This window comes from Mustela nivalis (assembly GCF_964662115.1).
Source record: "Mustela nivalis genome assembly, chromosome: 1".
In the NCBI taxonomy this organism is placed as follows: domain Eukaryota; kingdom Metazoa; phylum Chordata; class Mammalia; order Carnivora; family Mustelidae; genus Mustela; species Mustela nivalis.
In genome coordinates this window covers 161,007,348-161,023,115 of record NC_139020.1, presented here as the reverse complement: position 1 = coordinate 161,023,115, position 15,768 = coordinate 161,007,348, and the positions used below count along the sequence as shown (strand labels likewise).

The window sequence follows — 15,768 nt, the reverse complement described above, 5'->3', positions numbered from 1 at the left end:
GCAGCTGGCAAGCGGCTACCTCCCAGGTCCTGGCCAGGGCTCAAAAGCCCATCCTCAAAACACACAAGCAAATTCTGGTGCTGCCCGCCCACTGCAAATGTCTAGCTCCGGAGGAGCCTAGGGAAAGGAGGAATGGCCCTAAATCCCCAGGCCCTGCAGGCCTGGACCTTAACACAGGGACCCCGAGCCCCCAGTCCCCTCCCCACCACTATCTTAGCATCCCAAAGGCCAGTCAGCCTGTGAGAAAGTCACAGTCCGGGAATTCTGTCCTCCCATCTCTCTCTTTCTCTCTCTCTCTCAGCCATCTTCTGTCTCTCTGTTTCTCTTTTTATTGTGGTAAAAGTTACAACAGCATAAAATTCACCATTTCAACCACTTTGAAGTGTCCAATTCAGCCGCATTTAGAATACACACAACTTTCTCTCTTGTCCTCTCTTGGCCATACCACCTTTGTCTGTCTCTCTGTCTCTCTGTCTCTCTCAGTTTCTCTCTGTTGGAATCCACCTCTATCTGCATTTCTTGCTGTCTCATTCAGGTGGGCTGGTGGCTCTCAGGGTGTCTCTCACTCTTTCCCCACTTTGTCTCTCCCTTTCTGTGTCTCTGTCTCTGTTTTGAGGCCCATCTGTCTCTCTGTCTTATTCTATCTTCCTTGGGCTCTGCATTTCCCTATGATTCTATCCCTTGGTCTCTGTGTGTTTCTCAGTCCTGGGGCCGCATCTCTAGGACCAAAGCCTAGACCAGGACCTCCAGGACCATCTTCCACCGCGGCCCAGAGACAAGGAGCTTAACACTTGCCACCTCACATCTGGGCAGCAGCCATGGGCCAAGGCCTTCTCCCACTCCCACCCAGAGGCCTCGCCATAGCCTAAGACAAGGATAAGGCCTCCAAGAGCAAGGGCAGAGAGAAGGGAAGCTACTTGCTCAAGGTCACACAGCTGGAAGGAGGCAAAGCCAGGCAGTGTCCAAGGGCTAAGACAGGACTGACCACAGAAGAACCAGGAGTGGATGGAGGGCCAAAGCCTGAACTGAGAACCTAGGTCCAGCCCTACCCCAGCTGTCTGTCTAACCCTGGGCTACCTGGCCCCTATTCCCCCACTGGAGCTTGTTTTTCTTCAAGGACCTTTGCACACCCCCTAATCTTCATGACTGGCTCATCCTTGCATTGAGATATGGCTGAAATGTCACTACTCCAGAGAAGTCCTCCCTCAGACCCCAGTGCAGGTCGCCACTGCCCCTCCTTCCCTGTCTACCCTCTCTATTCTTGAAAGTCCTTGTCGCTAGCTGACCTCTTTTCTTCATTTATAAATGACTACAGATAGTAGAGCCTGTACTTAGGACTCCCACCACTCCCCAGCTGTGTGACTTTGAGCAAGTTACTTCACCTCTCTAGGCCTTGAATTCTTAAACTGTAAAATGAGCATAATGATATCAGGGAAGATTAAGTAAATCAAAATATAAATATAAAACATCAAAAGTACTTTGAACAGGGCTTAGCGGGAGGGAGTACTCAGTAAATGTCTGATGAATGAATGAGTGCCGGATGGAATCTTTCCTTCTGTTAGCAAGGGAAGAGCCCTGGGGCTTAGAAGGCGCTGAGCCTTGCCTCCCTTGTGCCTAGGTAAGCCACTGTCCCCTGATGAGGCTCTCCCCATCCCCATCCCCACCCCCTGCAAGTCCCAAGCCAGGAGGAGAGGCAGTGAGCCAAGGTTTTGCCTCACCTTTGCAGCCTGGGGGAACCCAAGACTGGGCCAACTTTCACAAGATAAAGTGGAGACACTTCAGTCGTTCCCTGTTATCTGAGCTGCAGATGTGGCCAAGGCAGCTGACTCCTCGGAGTGCTGCCAGGGCTGTTATCACAGACAGAGCGGACATCACCCACCAGGAATTTGGGGCCTGGGGCCTGGCCGAGACACGGTTGGAGGAAGTTCTGGGCTGATAAGGCACAAACAGTGCTCCGAGTGGGCAGCGGAGTTATTAACATCAGTGACAATCTCAGCAGCCCCCCCAGGCACCAAGGCGCCAGGGCTGGCCGGCTCAGAACACACCTGCACTGCCTGGCCAGCCAGGCTAGGGAGGAGATTTACTGGGCTTCCCAAGTCTGCATCCTCCCTTGGTAGCCTCCAGAAGGACCCCACATTTCTCCCGGCATCTGAGAATAACAATAATAACAACACTCCCATACAACAATGGAGTAGGGTCTAGGAGCAGTGCCCTGGAGCCAAATGGCCTTGTTTTTTGTTTTCTTGTTTGTTTTTTTTTTAAGATTTTATTTATTTGAGAGAGAGCACATGCAAGAGCAGAGGATAAGCAGGTTCTCTGCTGAGCAGGGAGCCCGAGGTGGGGCTCCATCCCAGGACCCCGAGATCATGACCTGAGCCGAAGGCAGGCACTTAACCAACTGAGTCACCCAGGTGCCCCTGAATGGCCTTGATTTAAAGACATATTCCTCAGGGTGATATTCAGCAAGTGGCTTCAGCTCCCTAGTCTCAGAGGTTTCATCTATAAAACAATTCCTGCCTCATAGGATTGTTTGGAAGTTAAGATGCTTCAAGCGAAGCTTGGCATGTGATAAGCTTTCAATTAAATATTTGTTTTTGTCAATTGCACACAGCCTAAACTAACATGAGCCTGCAACAGTGCCCCAAATCTTGCCACCAGAACTTTTCCTGCTGCTTCTGAGTCCATGTGTTTTTTTCAGATGGAGCTGATCCCCCCTTTCTGGCTGGTAGCGGGGGTGGGCAGTGGTCATCTGGCCCAGGTGTGCCCCACTAAAGTAATCTATTCAGAGAAGGAACTGAAGGGAGGAACCTCTTTCTTTTCTTTCTTTGTAATGATTTTCTTTACTTATTTGAGAGAGAGAGAGAGAACCCAAGCAGGGGAAGTGGGAGAGGGAGAAGGGAGCCCAATGTGGGCCTTGATCTCAGAACCCCAGAATCATGACCTGAGCCGAAGGCAGACGCTTAACCATCTGAGCCACCCAGGTGCCCCCAGGAGCCCCTTTCGTTAAGGCAGCATATCTGTCTCAGAGCCTGGGACAGAGGCTCTCTTCTGGGGCATGGCTCGGCTATGGGTATGAGCCTGTGGTATGGAAGCCACCTCTTAGCAAAACCCACTAAGAAGGAAACCAGCTCAGAGGAAAGCAGAGAGGAGAGAGAGAGAGAGAGAGAGAGAGAGAGAGACAGCTTTCTGACAACATTTAAGCACCTGATTATAGCTTGACCTGGCAACCCCCCTCTGGAGTTTTCAGTTACAAAGGCCAATACATTCCCTTGGGGGCTTCAGCCAATTTAAACTGGGGTTCTATTACTTGCACCCAAGACTCTTGGCCAGCGGAATTCATCTCATCAAGGCAATGTTACCTACCCAGTCTGGTGTCTGCACTTCCGAGGTTTGCTTCAGATACTGGGGTTAGTTAGCCATTGGGGATCAGATTTTATGATGTCCAGACTCTCTCCAAAGGCGCTTTGTCTTAAATAAAGGGGACAATGATTGGAATGAAAAATAAAGTCAGATCTGTTCACCATCCACTGTGCGCCAAGCATTTGAATAGACACCTTCTATTGGTTCATTCATTCATTTAATCCTTGAAACAATCCTAGAGATGCTGGATATTATTACCCCCATTTTACAAAGAAGCGGGCTCAGCGGCATAGCCAGGGCCTCTGCCCAGGGCAGTCTGACTCCAGAGGCTGCTTGTTTCTCCCTGCTCTTGCAAAGGAAGGCGTGGGGCACGTCCACGGGTGATCATTCGCTGATCATTCGATCAGCCCTTGCTGATCATTCCTCCACGGGTATGGGAGCCGGGACTAGGTGGGCTCTTGGCAGAGCCTTTGGAGGGGCTGAATGAAGCACATGGAATGGGACGTGTGGAGAGAAGAGGTGGGAAAACCATTACAAGTTTTCTTCCACTCTGGGGCTTCTCTGCATTTTCCCAAGCTGTCTGCTGAGTGCAGGAAAGCTGCCCAGCCTGGCGCTTCCCATCTGGGAATGGTCAACCCTTACCTCCCAAGGCCCAGCTCACTCTGCTCATTAGTGACTCACCCCCGCCCATCTCCCTGCCTGGTGTGATGAAATTTCTGGCACTTCTGAAAAGTTCTGGTCACCCTAGACAAGACTTGGCTCAGCCTTGCCATTCAAGCCAGCTCTCCCTGCAAGGGCAAAGGCAAGGGGGCGAGGGGCGCTGAACTCAGAGGCTGGGATCTCCCCAGTGGGCTGGAAAACCAGGCTGAGGGGTCTCAGAGCCCCTTTCCTGGTGGAGCAGCCCAGAGAGGGAGGGATTTGCCTGAGGCCACACAATGAAGACCTACAGGGCTGAAAGGGGCCCCCAGGACATCAAAAGTAGCTCAGAGACAGGAGGCCTGGTCTCAGCATGGCTCCCACCCTCTCTGAGCCTCAGTTTTCCTATTTGTGAAATGGGAGAGGCTGACTCTGATCTTAATACATAAGCTGGCGGGGTGCCTGGGTGGCTCAGTGGGTTAAAGCCTCTGCCTTCGGCTCAGGTCACGATCCCAGGGTCCTGGGATCGAGCCCCGCATCAGGCTCTCTGCTCAGCAGGGAGCGATCTCTCTCTCTCTCTCTCTCTCTCTCTCTGTCAAATAAATAAATAAATAAATCTTTAAAAAAAAATACATAAGCTGGGGAAAACAGACAATAGAACATTTAATACTAGCAAATCTACCTTCACAAGAGAACCTCTTCCAACCAGTTTTGTTCTAGACCTATGTATATATGTGTGTGTGAATGGATGTACGTGTGGATGTATGCAAATAAAATTACACGATCAAATTATAATGAACACTGTTCTCTGTCCATTTATTTTTTTATTTTTTTTTAGATTTTTTAAATTTATTTGACAGACAGAGATCACAAGTAGGCAGAGAAGCAGGCGGAGAGAGAGAAGGAAGCAGGCTATCTGCCGAGCAGAGAGCCCGATGCGGAGCTCAATCCCAGGACCCTGGGATCATAACCTGAGCCGAAGGCAGAGGCTTTAACCCACTGAGCCACCCAGGCGCCCCTTCTGCTCCATTTTAATGTGATATATTGTCACCATTTTTCTACATCAATAATGGACCCACAGGATCACTGTCAACAGAATATTCCACAGTCTACCATCACCATGATTTACTGAGCCCTCGCTGATCATTCCTAGTTTCCTTTATTATAAAAACCGGTTTGAAAGACATCCTTGAATCTATGTATGCAGACGTTTGTCCACCTCCAAGAAGTTTCCAGGGCAAAGGGCATGTATGTTTTCAGGTGATTTGGATATACAACTATCCAAGGACACTCCCAGAGACATGTCCAAGTCTTCTCCCACCAGTCCTGTGTCCGAAGGCTCGTTCTTCATGTGCTCACTACCTACCCGCTGGCCTCAGTCCTGGGGATGTTCAGTCAGCCTATTAGGGGAAGAGGGCATTCTGTTATTTGACGGTGACTGCCTTTTTAAATGGTTACTAGCCCCTTGGGTTTCTTCTGAGAACTCCCACACATACTCTTCATTTTCCCTCTTGAAGTGTTTCTCTTAAGCTCAACAATTTTTTTTTTTAAGATTTTACTTACTTATTTATTTGTTTGGGAAGCAGGGGAGGGGCGGGAGGGTAAAAGGGAGGAGGGGAAAGAATCTCAAACAAACTCACACTGAACACCAGCCATGGCCGGGCTCGATCTCAGGACCCCGGAGACCATGACATGAGCTGAAACCAAGAGTGGGATGCACTTAACAGATGGAGCCCCCCGGGCGCCCCTTTAGCTCAACAGCTTTTAATAATTCTTCAGCCAGAGGGCATGTTGGCCCTTTGTCTTCCAAGTACGTGAGGCAGACAACTCCGTTCTAACTTTAGTGATGTGTTTTCTGACATAGGGAACTTGTGAGATGGGGTGTGGAAAAACCGACCACTGTTTTCTTTGTGCTCAGAAAGCCTTTCGCCCATTCTACAGTAGACCCTCATGGCTCCTTATTCATTCACTCATCCTTCCATCTTGTGTTTGTTGCTGCCCTCGCATCTAACCCTGAGGCCCCTGGCCACCCAATCCCACAGAGCTGGTGGCTTGCTGCTCCAGTGCACGGCCGGGCTGTGGGGCAGAAATCTCCAGTAATTCCTGGAAGCCTCCCTTTCTAGGAACGGGCGGAGGGAAAACATTTCTGCTTCAATAACAAATCTTGGCCTCTGAGACTGCAAATAATCTCTGGTTACCTGACAGGGCTTGCCCGAGCAGTCCTTGGGTATCGAAATTTTAGAATAACCATGATTATGGCTGCCAAGAAGATTCACCACTCAGATCTCCTGCTTCAGCAGCACAGGTGCCTGCCTATCCCTCTACATTTACTTCTGCATTTTTGCTGAGGCCACAGTGAGCTGCCCCCCATAGTGGCTATGAAAGCAGGATCATTCCAGCAAGACTCTGACTTCCTCCCGCCAGCAGGAGGCTGGCTGAGGGTTCCCCCTCGTCCTGCCTGGAGCTCTCAGGAGTTGTTCATGCTCTGAGATTCTTAGTCCCTAGCATCCTTACTTCCCCATTTCTGGTAGCAAGTGTCTGTGCTGCATTGGCCTGAGTTTCTCCTGCCTTCTCCTGCTCTCTCCCCCAGAAATGTCCTTGCACATCTATCCTGTCTTGGCAAAATTAGTATGGACTCCTTGGCAGACCAAAATTCATGCAATGAAAAAGATAGTAACTAAAGTCGTCACCACTGTGTTACACATTTATGAAGCTTAGCTACGCCCATCTCTCTCGCATCCCTCTCCGTCACAGCATGCATGCTGTGCCCACGTTACAGGTGAGAAGACTGAGGCTCAGAGACAGCTGAGCTTTGGTCCAAATCCAGGCTCCGTCCTTCCCACCGGAAAGCTGGGGAGAGCCCCGTGGCCCCCAGGAGTACCAAGCCCTTCAGACTGGGCATCCCAGTCCATAGCATTTCCCCTGGAACCCCAGCTCAGCAGGCTCTGTGTTCCCTCCTCCAACTCTGAAACCCATGGGCCCCTCTAGGCCATAGGAATGTCAGATGGACAGGGCCAGAACCCCCTTCCCTGGATGGGAGGAGCCCAGGACCGCCCACCCCAGCTGAATCCAGAGGAAGGAGCCAGGAACTCAGCTATGGGATGGGAGGCAGTGCGTCTGTCCTCAGGCAACTTTAGGTGTTGACAGAAAGTCTTCGGCACAATTAGAGGGGACTCCCTTCTTCGGTTCTGGTCGTGCTCCCTGGCACTCCAGACTGGCCTGCTCCTCCTCAGTCAGCGCCTGTCCACTCCCTGCAAAAGCTGCTATTTTCCATGCAGAGTCATCCCAGCTCCTCTGCTACCCTGTGCCCAACACAGCCTGTCCCTCTCCCAGGGCTAAGCCCGGGGCTGAGCACTAGACCTAGCGCTGGTCTGCACTGCCCAAAGAGATGCTTCACCTTCCACATTCCAACCTTTAGACTTCAGGTAATGTGACCCGATGTAGAAGTATTTATTTGGGGTGACTTTTAAATTGCCAACACACACTGACTCCCGGTCTCTCCACTTCCCAGCAGTACATGCAGATCTCCTTGGCTTTGTGCTAACCCACTGGGGCTCAGGAACCTTCAAGCAGACCAGCCCATTTGTCCTGGGCATCTATACTGAGCTGCCCTCTGGTCTCTTTCCAGCCCGTGCAGATCTCCCTAGAACCTGCCAGGCCTCTTCTTTCTTCCATTCTCCTCACTGAGGCCCAGAGAAGGCAGCAGGAGGGTGGGGGACCCACACTCTGTAACACACCAGCCAACTGGCTCCAGCCCCAGGAAGCCGAAAAGGTCCCTGGTGAGGTGTGTCTTAATTCTGTATCTCCATCTGTCCAGCCCTGACCTCCTGACATGCTCGGGATAAGCGCCCAGTCTTGGCTCCACATCCCTGATCTCTGCTCATCCTGTCCTCCCCCCCCATTAGAATCTGTTCTCAGTGTTTGTCCATCCATCTGTCCCCCCAGGCAGGTGTAGTGTGGTTACAAACACAGATTCTGGAGCCATGCAACCTGGGTTCGAATCCCAGCTCTGTCACTTACTAGCTGTGTGACCTGGGGATGTTCCCTCTCAATGACTTGGTGCTCCTAGCTATAAAATAACCTTCAACTGGCACACGCTGTCAGAAAGACTAAGTGAGCCAATATATGGCAAGTGCTTAGGAAGTGGCTTACACATGGCAAGTGCTCAATGAGTATTGGCTAATATTACTCACTCGACAAATCTTCCCTGAGCACCTACTCCATGCCAGGTACCAAGGTCCAGCAGGAGGACAGACTCCCTCTTGCCCTCGGGGAGCCCACACTCTTGCAGGAGACAGATATAAATTCAACAACCTCACCAACACCCAGCAAGAAGCACCCTGAGGAGGCAGTGCAGGGGAGGCCATGTGGGCTGGTGGTTAGCCCACAGAGCCTGGGGGTCCTAGGGGTTCCTAGCTGCACAATGCCTGGGGAGGCTCGTACCGCTCTGGGCCTCATTTCCTTCTCTATAAGTGGGGACAACAAGGATGCCTAAATCATCAGGTTTCAAGAGGGTTACGTGAGTTCGTAGGTGAGCAGAACTTTGTCAAGGCCAGACCCAGAGTAAGTGCTCCAGAAACGTGCTTCTGGGGGAGTGATGTGCAAGGTGAGGGGCCCTCGGTGGGCTGCTGGAAGAGTTCAGTGTGGCTTCTGAGAGCAAGGGAGTCCCTGGAGGATTTTAAAGGGAGCCCCTGAGGTGGCAGGTGGTAGAGTCCAGGTGGGAGACGAGGGGGTTCAGATGGGTGTGGAGGCCTCAGGAAGTGGTAGGATAGGATAGATACTGAGAGGAAAGAACTCATGCTCACACGGGTGTCTCACCAATGCTCATGGGAATATTTACAGTATGTCTGTTCACATCAGGTTTAAAAACAACCCAGACTCAGTAACAATTTGAGGATGGATAAACTTGGTGAGGCCCTGCAACTGGGGTGGGGCTCAGGAAAGGATGGATGTTGGGAGCCAGGAAAGGGAGGGACAGGGATGACTCCCCCAGCTTCTGGCTCAGGATATGCCACTGATTAGCTGGAAGGGGTGCTGGTCTGGACTTTCTGGGGCAAATCACAGTATGCTTGAGTCAAACAGGCTTAAGCCAAAAGAGGGAGATAGGGAATTCCATAAAAGAGTAGAAGGATGGACTTCAAGCATAGCTGGATCCAGGTGCTCAAATGTCTCCAGGAACAAGTTTCTCTTCCCTTGTCCCTCAATTCTCCTCTCCTCCTTTTTCTGCCAAAATGCTCTTCTGGTAACCAAACATTCCAGGAGGTCCAGCATACAACCCTTAAAGTCCAGACAAATGAAGTACTAATCCTCTCAACTTAAAGACCTTTCAGATTGGAGGGGCTGAAGTCAGGTGCTCAGGTCTGAACCAATCACTGCAGCCAGAGGAATGGGCTGTGCTGATTGGCTCAGCCCAGGTCCTAAGCTCTACCCTAAAAGCCTGAAGGGGTAGGGTGAACTTCTAAATGGAAACTTAGGCTGTTGCCAGATGCTGGAAAGAAATCTGTGAATGGCCCCGATGGGGTGGGTGAATTTGCAGCCTTGGACTTTAAGTTGATTTTGTCTACATTGGATTCAGACACTGTCAGATAATGGCACATATTTTTAAAACATGTTCTCTGTAAAAGCTTCAACAGTCACAAGGGGACTTCATCAAGCTTGTCAGTGCTTGGCTCTCGGCCAAGGGAGCCCCCCCCCCCCCCCCCGCCCCCAGCTCGGGCAGTCCAACCAGTGAGAGCCCAGAGAGGCCTGGACTTCACACGTCATCGACTCATGCTAGGCTAGGTACCAGAGGCCAGGCGCAGCCACCGTGGAAGCAACATGGGTCTGATAGGAGAGTCGTCGCCTGCGGTTGGTGACTAATAATAAAACAAGCAGGGTCCGCCCATTGCAAAAATGCGAAGCCAGCAGGCAGGAATGCCACACGAGTCCATAGTTGGATTCCGGTTTTGTGAGAAAATACCAGAGCTGGGGACTCTGAGAGACAGAGACTAGAAATCCTCTCCCGCACCCCGCCCTGGCTGCAAGGTCTCCCCAGTTGATGCATCCTCAAATCGTTATGGAGGTCAGACTGTTTTTGAACTCGCTGTCGGCAGACATCCTGGTCGTATGGATGGGAGCTGGCTGACAGCGCTTGCAGCTGACTTTCGTTTCTTTTCAGTGCTGTATAGTATTCCACTGGCTGGCTAACACGAGGGACTGTCTTGTTTGTGACTCTTTTAGTTGTTTTCTGGGTTTTCTTTCAAATGACAAAGAAGACTGCCATAGCTCTCCTCGTCCCAGTCTTCCTGTGACATCTGTTTCAGTCCTCCAGGGCCAGCAGCCAGGAGAGGGAGTGCTGACTCATAGGGTGTGCACATGTTCAAGTTCACCAGCTCATGCCAAACCCTTGTTTCAGAGTGTTTGTACCAGGGCTGCCAGCTGCTGCTGCCTGCCGCACCTCCTCAGAAACATTTGTTGGCGTTTGCCCCTGCAGTAGGTGTGAAATGGTATCTCGGGCAGTTTTAATTTCCGCGTCCCTCGTCACTAACAGGGATGGGCGTCTTGTCCTACGTTTGTTGGCCGTCTTCCTCTCCTCTTTTACAAAAGTTCTGCTTACGGCTTTTGCCCCTGAAAACATTGTTTCTTCTTGGAAATCCCTGATTTCTTCAGCACGGTCTAGCCATGTGACTCTCTGCCTTGAAGCCCTTCTGTGACTCCCGGGGGGCCTCCAAGTAAAGCTCACGCCCAGCAGCCTGGCTAGCCAGGCCCTACCGTGGTTTGGCTCCCATCTGCGTCTCCATTCTTGATAGGAGCTGTTTCTTGACACTCTTCTCACATTCTTCCCTCCCCTCTTCCATTTGCCTGCCTGAACCCTGTCTCTGCAAACTTCCAGCTCCTGCTCCTGCTGGGGCACTGTCAGAAAACCCCTCCTTCTCCCCATTGACCCCACATCCTTGCCTGGCTGCTTCTTTCTCAGCCTTCAAGTCTCAGCTAAAACATCACCTCCTCTTGGGAGCCCTCCTGATTTCTCCCCACCCCCACCCCAACTGTAGGGGCACAATGCCTGCTCACTCTGTCTCAGAGTCAGCACTCCTGTGCTGTAAACTGGACAACAAACTCCTGAAGAATGAAGAACAAACTCCCAGGAAGTGACAGTGACAGTGATTGTTGCAGGCTCCTATTCCTGGTAACTGGGAATGTGGCTGCAGTCAGCCAGCTTTCTAAAACTCTAGAAGAGGAAGAAGGAGGGAGGGATGGCAGGGGCAGCATGGGACTTAAAGAGAAGTGGTTGCACCAGCACAGACCCTGGAGGGACCCAGGGACCACTAGGATCTGAGGTTAGGGAGGGCAGAGGAGGGGAGCTGGCTTCTAGCTGGCAGACTCAGCTTCCTAGAAAAGTCTCTTGTCTTCTCTGTCTCCGTTTTCCCATCTCAAAGAGGGGAGCCCTGGCCTACTTCCTATCAGAGACAGTGCCCCTGGATGGTCAGCCTGTAGGTCAGCCTTGTCTGACCTACAATTTCAGGCCCAGGGAGCTGGCAGACCCCAGGCCAGACAAAGAGGGCCTTGTTCCCAGGCTCTTTCACGGAAATTCCCCCCCAACAGCTTGGCTCCAGCTGAACAAAACCACATGCCAGCACGTGGGAGGAGGGGGTAGGCGTGCAGGCAGCATCCCAGCGCCCCTCTCAACTCCAGGCCCTGCCCAGAGTGCCAAATGCCACAGACTCTGAGGAGAGCTCCCTTTCTTCCCACCCCCCCCACCCCCTGCTGGCTGCACTCCTCCAAGTCTCCCGTGGGGGGCCAAGGGAGCCAGTGGAAGTGTGTTCCCTTCTTGTCTCCTGCAAGGCTCACGCCAACCCTCCAGGCAGGCATTGCCACTGGGCCTGTTGAACATATGAAGAACTTGGGAAGCTTGGAGGTCACAATCACGAGCCCTCGGCTCTGCCAGGAGAGGTAGAGGCTAGACCACACGTGGGCAGCCTGACTCCAGTTATCCACTGCCCTGAGGCACACCACAGTGTCCTCCCTGTATGCTTGTCAGTCATCTGCCTTTCCTGGTGGGCAGTCATCAGTGGGGTGGAGTGGGGGTTGTCTTCCAGCAAACCTCACCCTAACCTTCCTACAAGAACACATGGCGCAACATGGCTTCCCCTCAGCAAGTCAGAGAACAGACAGGAGGGACAGGATGTCATCTCAGGGCTGCTGGACAACTTCAAGGGGAGGAGGAGGCCCCAACCCTACTCACCACTTCCCATCTGGAAATCTGCTAGAACTCTGACTCAAGTTCCCAGCCTGCCGCAAGCTGTGCGATGTGGGGTGAGGGACTCCCCTCTCTGAGACTCCAGTCTTCTCATCATTGAAATGTGGGCAACGGCTGGGGGTGGGAGTGGCCCCCCATGGAGACTGTAAAAAAAGCCATGAAGTCACAGAAGGAAAACAATGGAAAGACCAAGTGTGGGCAAGGAAGTGTAGCAACCGGAATTTTTGTCCGCCCGCAGGGGTGGGGGTGGGGGGGTTCACATGGTCCCATCATTTTAGGAAACTATTTGGTGGGATTCACTAAAGCTGATCACATGCGCATACTATGATCCAGAAATTCCACTCTTGAGTTTTGCCTCAAGAGGGGGAGAGCATGTGTCCTCCAGAAGTCCGGACAAGACAGTCCCTAGAGCAGCACCGTCCATAACTGCCCCAGCTGGAAACCACTCGGACGTCTGGCAGCAGCGGTATGAATATGCGGGTCGTCGTGTGTTCACACAGCTGGATCCCGCCACAGCAGGGCAAACACACGATTTCTGGCCACGAGCAACAACAGGGATAGAGCTCACCACACAGCTCTGAGCGCAAGTCAGGCCCAAAAGTTTACACACGGAGGAGTCTGTTTTTTAGGAAGTCCTAAAGTAGGGCAAAACGAATCTCTTGCTGTTAGAAGTTAGGAGCAGGTCCAGTTCCCCTCAAGGAGGTGGCAACAAGAAGGGACCACCACGGCAATTTTCAGGGGGCTGGTTGGGTTCTGCTTCTTGATCTGAGTGCCACCTTCATGACTCTGTTTGATCTGTGGAAAATCCAGCGAGCACACACTTAGGATCGAGGCATAAGGAGTTAATCAAAGACAGGCCTGTGTGGTAAGCCGTGATGTCCCCACTCCACTCCCGGTCTGGTTTTGTTTTTATTGAGACTCTAAAGGGATGGCTGGAGAGTGGTCTTGTGGCAGACACCTCTGTGCCCCGCCTGTCACCTCTCAGCCCATGGAGGGAGGGAACTGAAGCCTCCGTGGTCACTTTGTACGCAGGTGGCTTCTTTTGGCGGGAGGGCACCTGGCCTACGGGGCAGCCCTGAGTCGCCATGCTATGAAGGCCTCTAGGAGCAGCCTCAGCCAATAAGGTGTAGGGCTGGTGGGCAAACACCCTAGCTTCCTCAGCCCGTGCCTGGCGATTCTGAGGTGTGTCCTGTGCAGTCCCTACAGAATCCCCTGTTGGCTTGAGTCCCTGTTGTCTCTGACGGTAACTCTTTCACAAACATACCCTTTGTGGGCTTTCTTCCTTTTCCTTCCCCTGCCTCACATGGTCATGTTGCTTTCTGAAAGCATCGCCCAGAAAAACCACTTGCACTCAAATCCTTGCCCCAAGTCATCTTTCGTATCCCTAAATGTCAGGACAAGAGGGAATGATGGAGGGATTGTCCCTGTCTGGGAATCCAGAGAAGGGAAGCTGGTCCCCAATCTGATGAGAGTACCCCATGTGACCGTGGGCAAGTCACCCACTTATATAAGCCCATCTGCTGCCCTGGGTGCTGAGACTTTTGCTTTAGCAGAAGCTAGTGACCAGGACCCAGAGCTGAGAACCAAGAAGAGCCCAAAACCCACATTTTAAAGAAAACCAGAAGCCAGTAGAAGAGAGACCCAGCCATCACCCAGGAACCCCTGTGCCCCACCCCATCAGCCTGCATATGTGGACTCCCAGGAGGAGGGGGGAGGTGAACTCTTGCTACTGGGGCAAGAACCAAGCTTCCTCTCCCCCACCCCAAAACAAAGTAAAGCCCTGTCAAAAGCCAAATTGCCAAGGGACTGGGTACATCTGCAAGGAGGGGAGATGGGGTGCCTCACTCCCAGTTTGGACATTGTCTCTTACAGTGGGCCAGGAGCCCTGGGTCCTGGGCCTGTGTGTACAGGAGAGAAGAGAATGGGAGAGATGGAGTGGGGCAGGGAGCAGCCATGAGGACTGCCTGCCAGAGCCCACTGATGGGCACTACAATAGCGGGCCAGGGGTGGATGTCCTTGCCAGTTCCTTGCCCTACAGGGATACCTGGCTATGGGGCTATGGGGGAACCACAACATCAGGGCACACTGCTGGGGGCAGGAAATGAGCAGATTGGAAGGAATCCAACTGGGGCCAGGGGCTCTTTGCAAAAAGGGGTCCCCCTAAGAAGGCTCTCCCGGTGCTTCAGGAAGGATCCCATGTGCCCAGAAATGTGCTGGTGGAGATGGAGGTCGCATGATGGATGCCCGCAGTGCAGCCCAAGAGGCAACAGGGATGAACTGAGAGAGGCTGGCCGTCCTCCCTGCAACCTCCTGCCTCCCCAGGCTAGATTGCAAAAGAGGGCAGGGAGAGCAGGGAAGACAGGCCACACCCTCCCCACCCTGTCCAGGGCCACAGGCCACATCCAAGTCTAGAGGGAAGAGATGGGGAGGGGAGGAGATTTTAAGTCCACCGTGGCCTGAACTTCATTCTTCCTGTCTGAGCACTCTAGGTTCTGCCCCCAAACCCTGTCCCCATCCAGCACGCCCAGACCCCGGCCCACTGTGCTGACTTGGGGGGACAAAGTCACTATCCCCTCAGTGACTTTGCCGGTGACCACCAACCACACACATCATGAACCTCCCACCTCCAGAGCCCTCCAGGCTACATAGATGGGCTCATGCTCACACCGGGCCCCCACCCTACCCAGGGCCCTCAGTTTCCAGGGCAGGGCTGTGCTGAGAAATCAATTTCCCCCAAGGATGAGCAAGGTAAAAGCACAGGCCAGTCTCATCCAGAGGCACAGAGGCAAAAATTCCTAAACAAACATCAATAAACAAATCTAACCATCTCTAAAAAGGTAATACATTACATACAAGTATCGTTTATCCCACAGCACGAGAAAAATCTTATGATCGTCTCAATAGGTACGTGCAAAAAATCTATTTCATGAAGTCGACCTCTCAAAGTAGCTTTCTTTTTTTTTTTTTTTTTTAAAGATTTTATTTATTTATTTGACAGAGAGAGATCACAAGTAGGCAGAGAGGCAGGCAGAGAGAGAGAGGAGGAAGCAGGCTCCCTGCTGAGCAGAAAGCCCGACGCGGGACTCGATCCCAGGACCCTGAGATCATGACCTGAGCCGAAGGCAGTGGCTTAACCCACTGAGCCACCCAGGCGCCCTCAAAGTAGCTTTCTTAATCTGATAAAGCATACATACACACTTCAGTTTCCATATACGATCTAGAAATTCAACTTCCACAGAAAATGATGACCTGGGCTGAACCTGCCCGCCTCATTTCCATACCAATTCACTCCTCCAGTCAACAAGCGTCCCTTAGCACCTCCCATGCCAGGCCCAGGACCGTGTGCAGTGGTGGCAGGATGGCACCGTGTCCCTGCCCCAGTGGGACTAGATGTACTCACTGGCTAGGCAGAGTTCTCATCTTGCTGCAGAGGTAGGCGCCCGGGAGGTTTGGGAACACCAGGAATGGCCCCAGCGACACCATGCCAGCCTCCTTGGCCTGCCCCATGTGAATATCACCGCCACTTCTTTAAAGTA

At 52.3% G+C, this 15,768-nt stretch overlaps 1 long non-coding RNA gene across 1 annotated transcript; it reads right to left on the bottom strand.

Annotated features, from left to right (window-relative positions):
* Window positions 1-4,806: 4,806 nt before the first annotated feature.
* LOC309872904 lies at window positions 4,807-13,873 on the bottom strand. Its single transcript, XR_014316136.1, has 4 exons — window positions 12,588-13,873; window positions 12,218-12,375; window positions 5,637-5,693; window positions 4,807-5,396 (listed from the first exon to the last, which is right to left on the bottom strand). It is a non-coding gene; the product is annotated as an uncharacterized lncRNA (long non-coding RNA).
* Window positions 13,874-15,768: the final 1,895 nt, after the last annotated feature.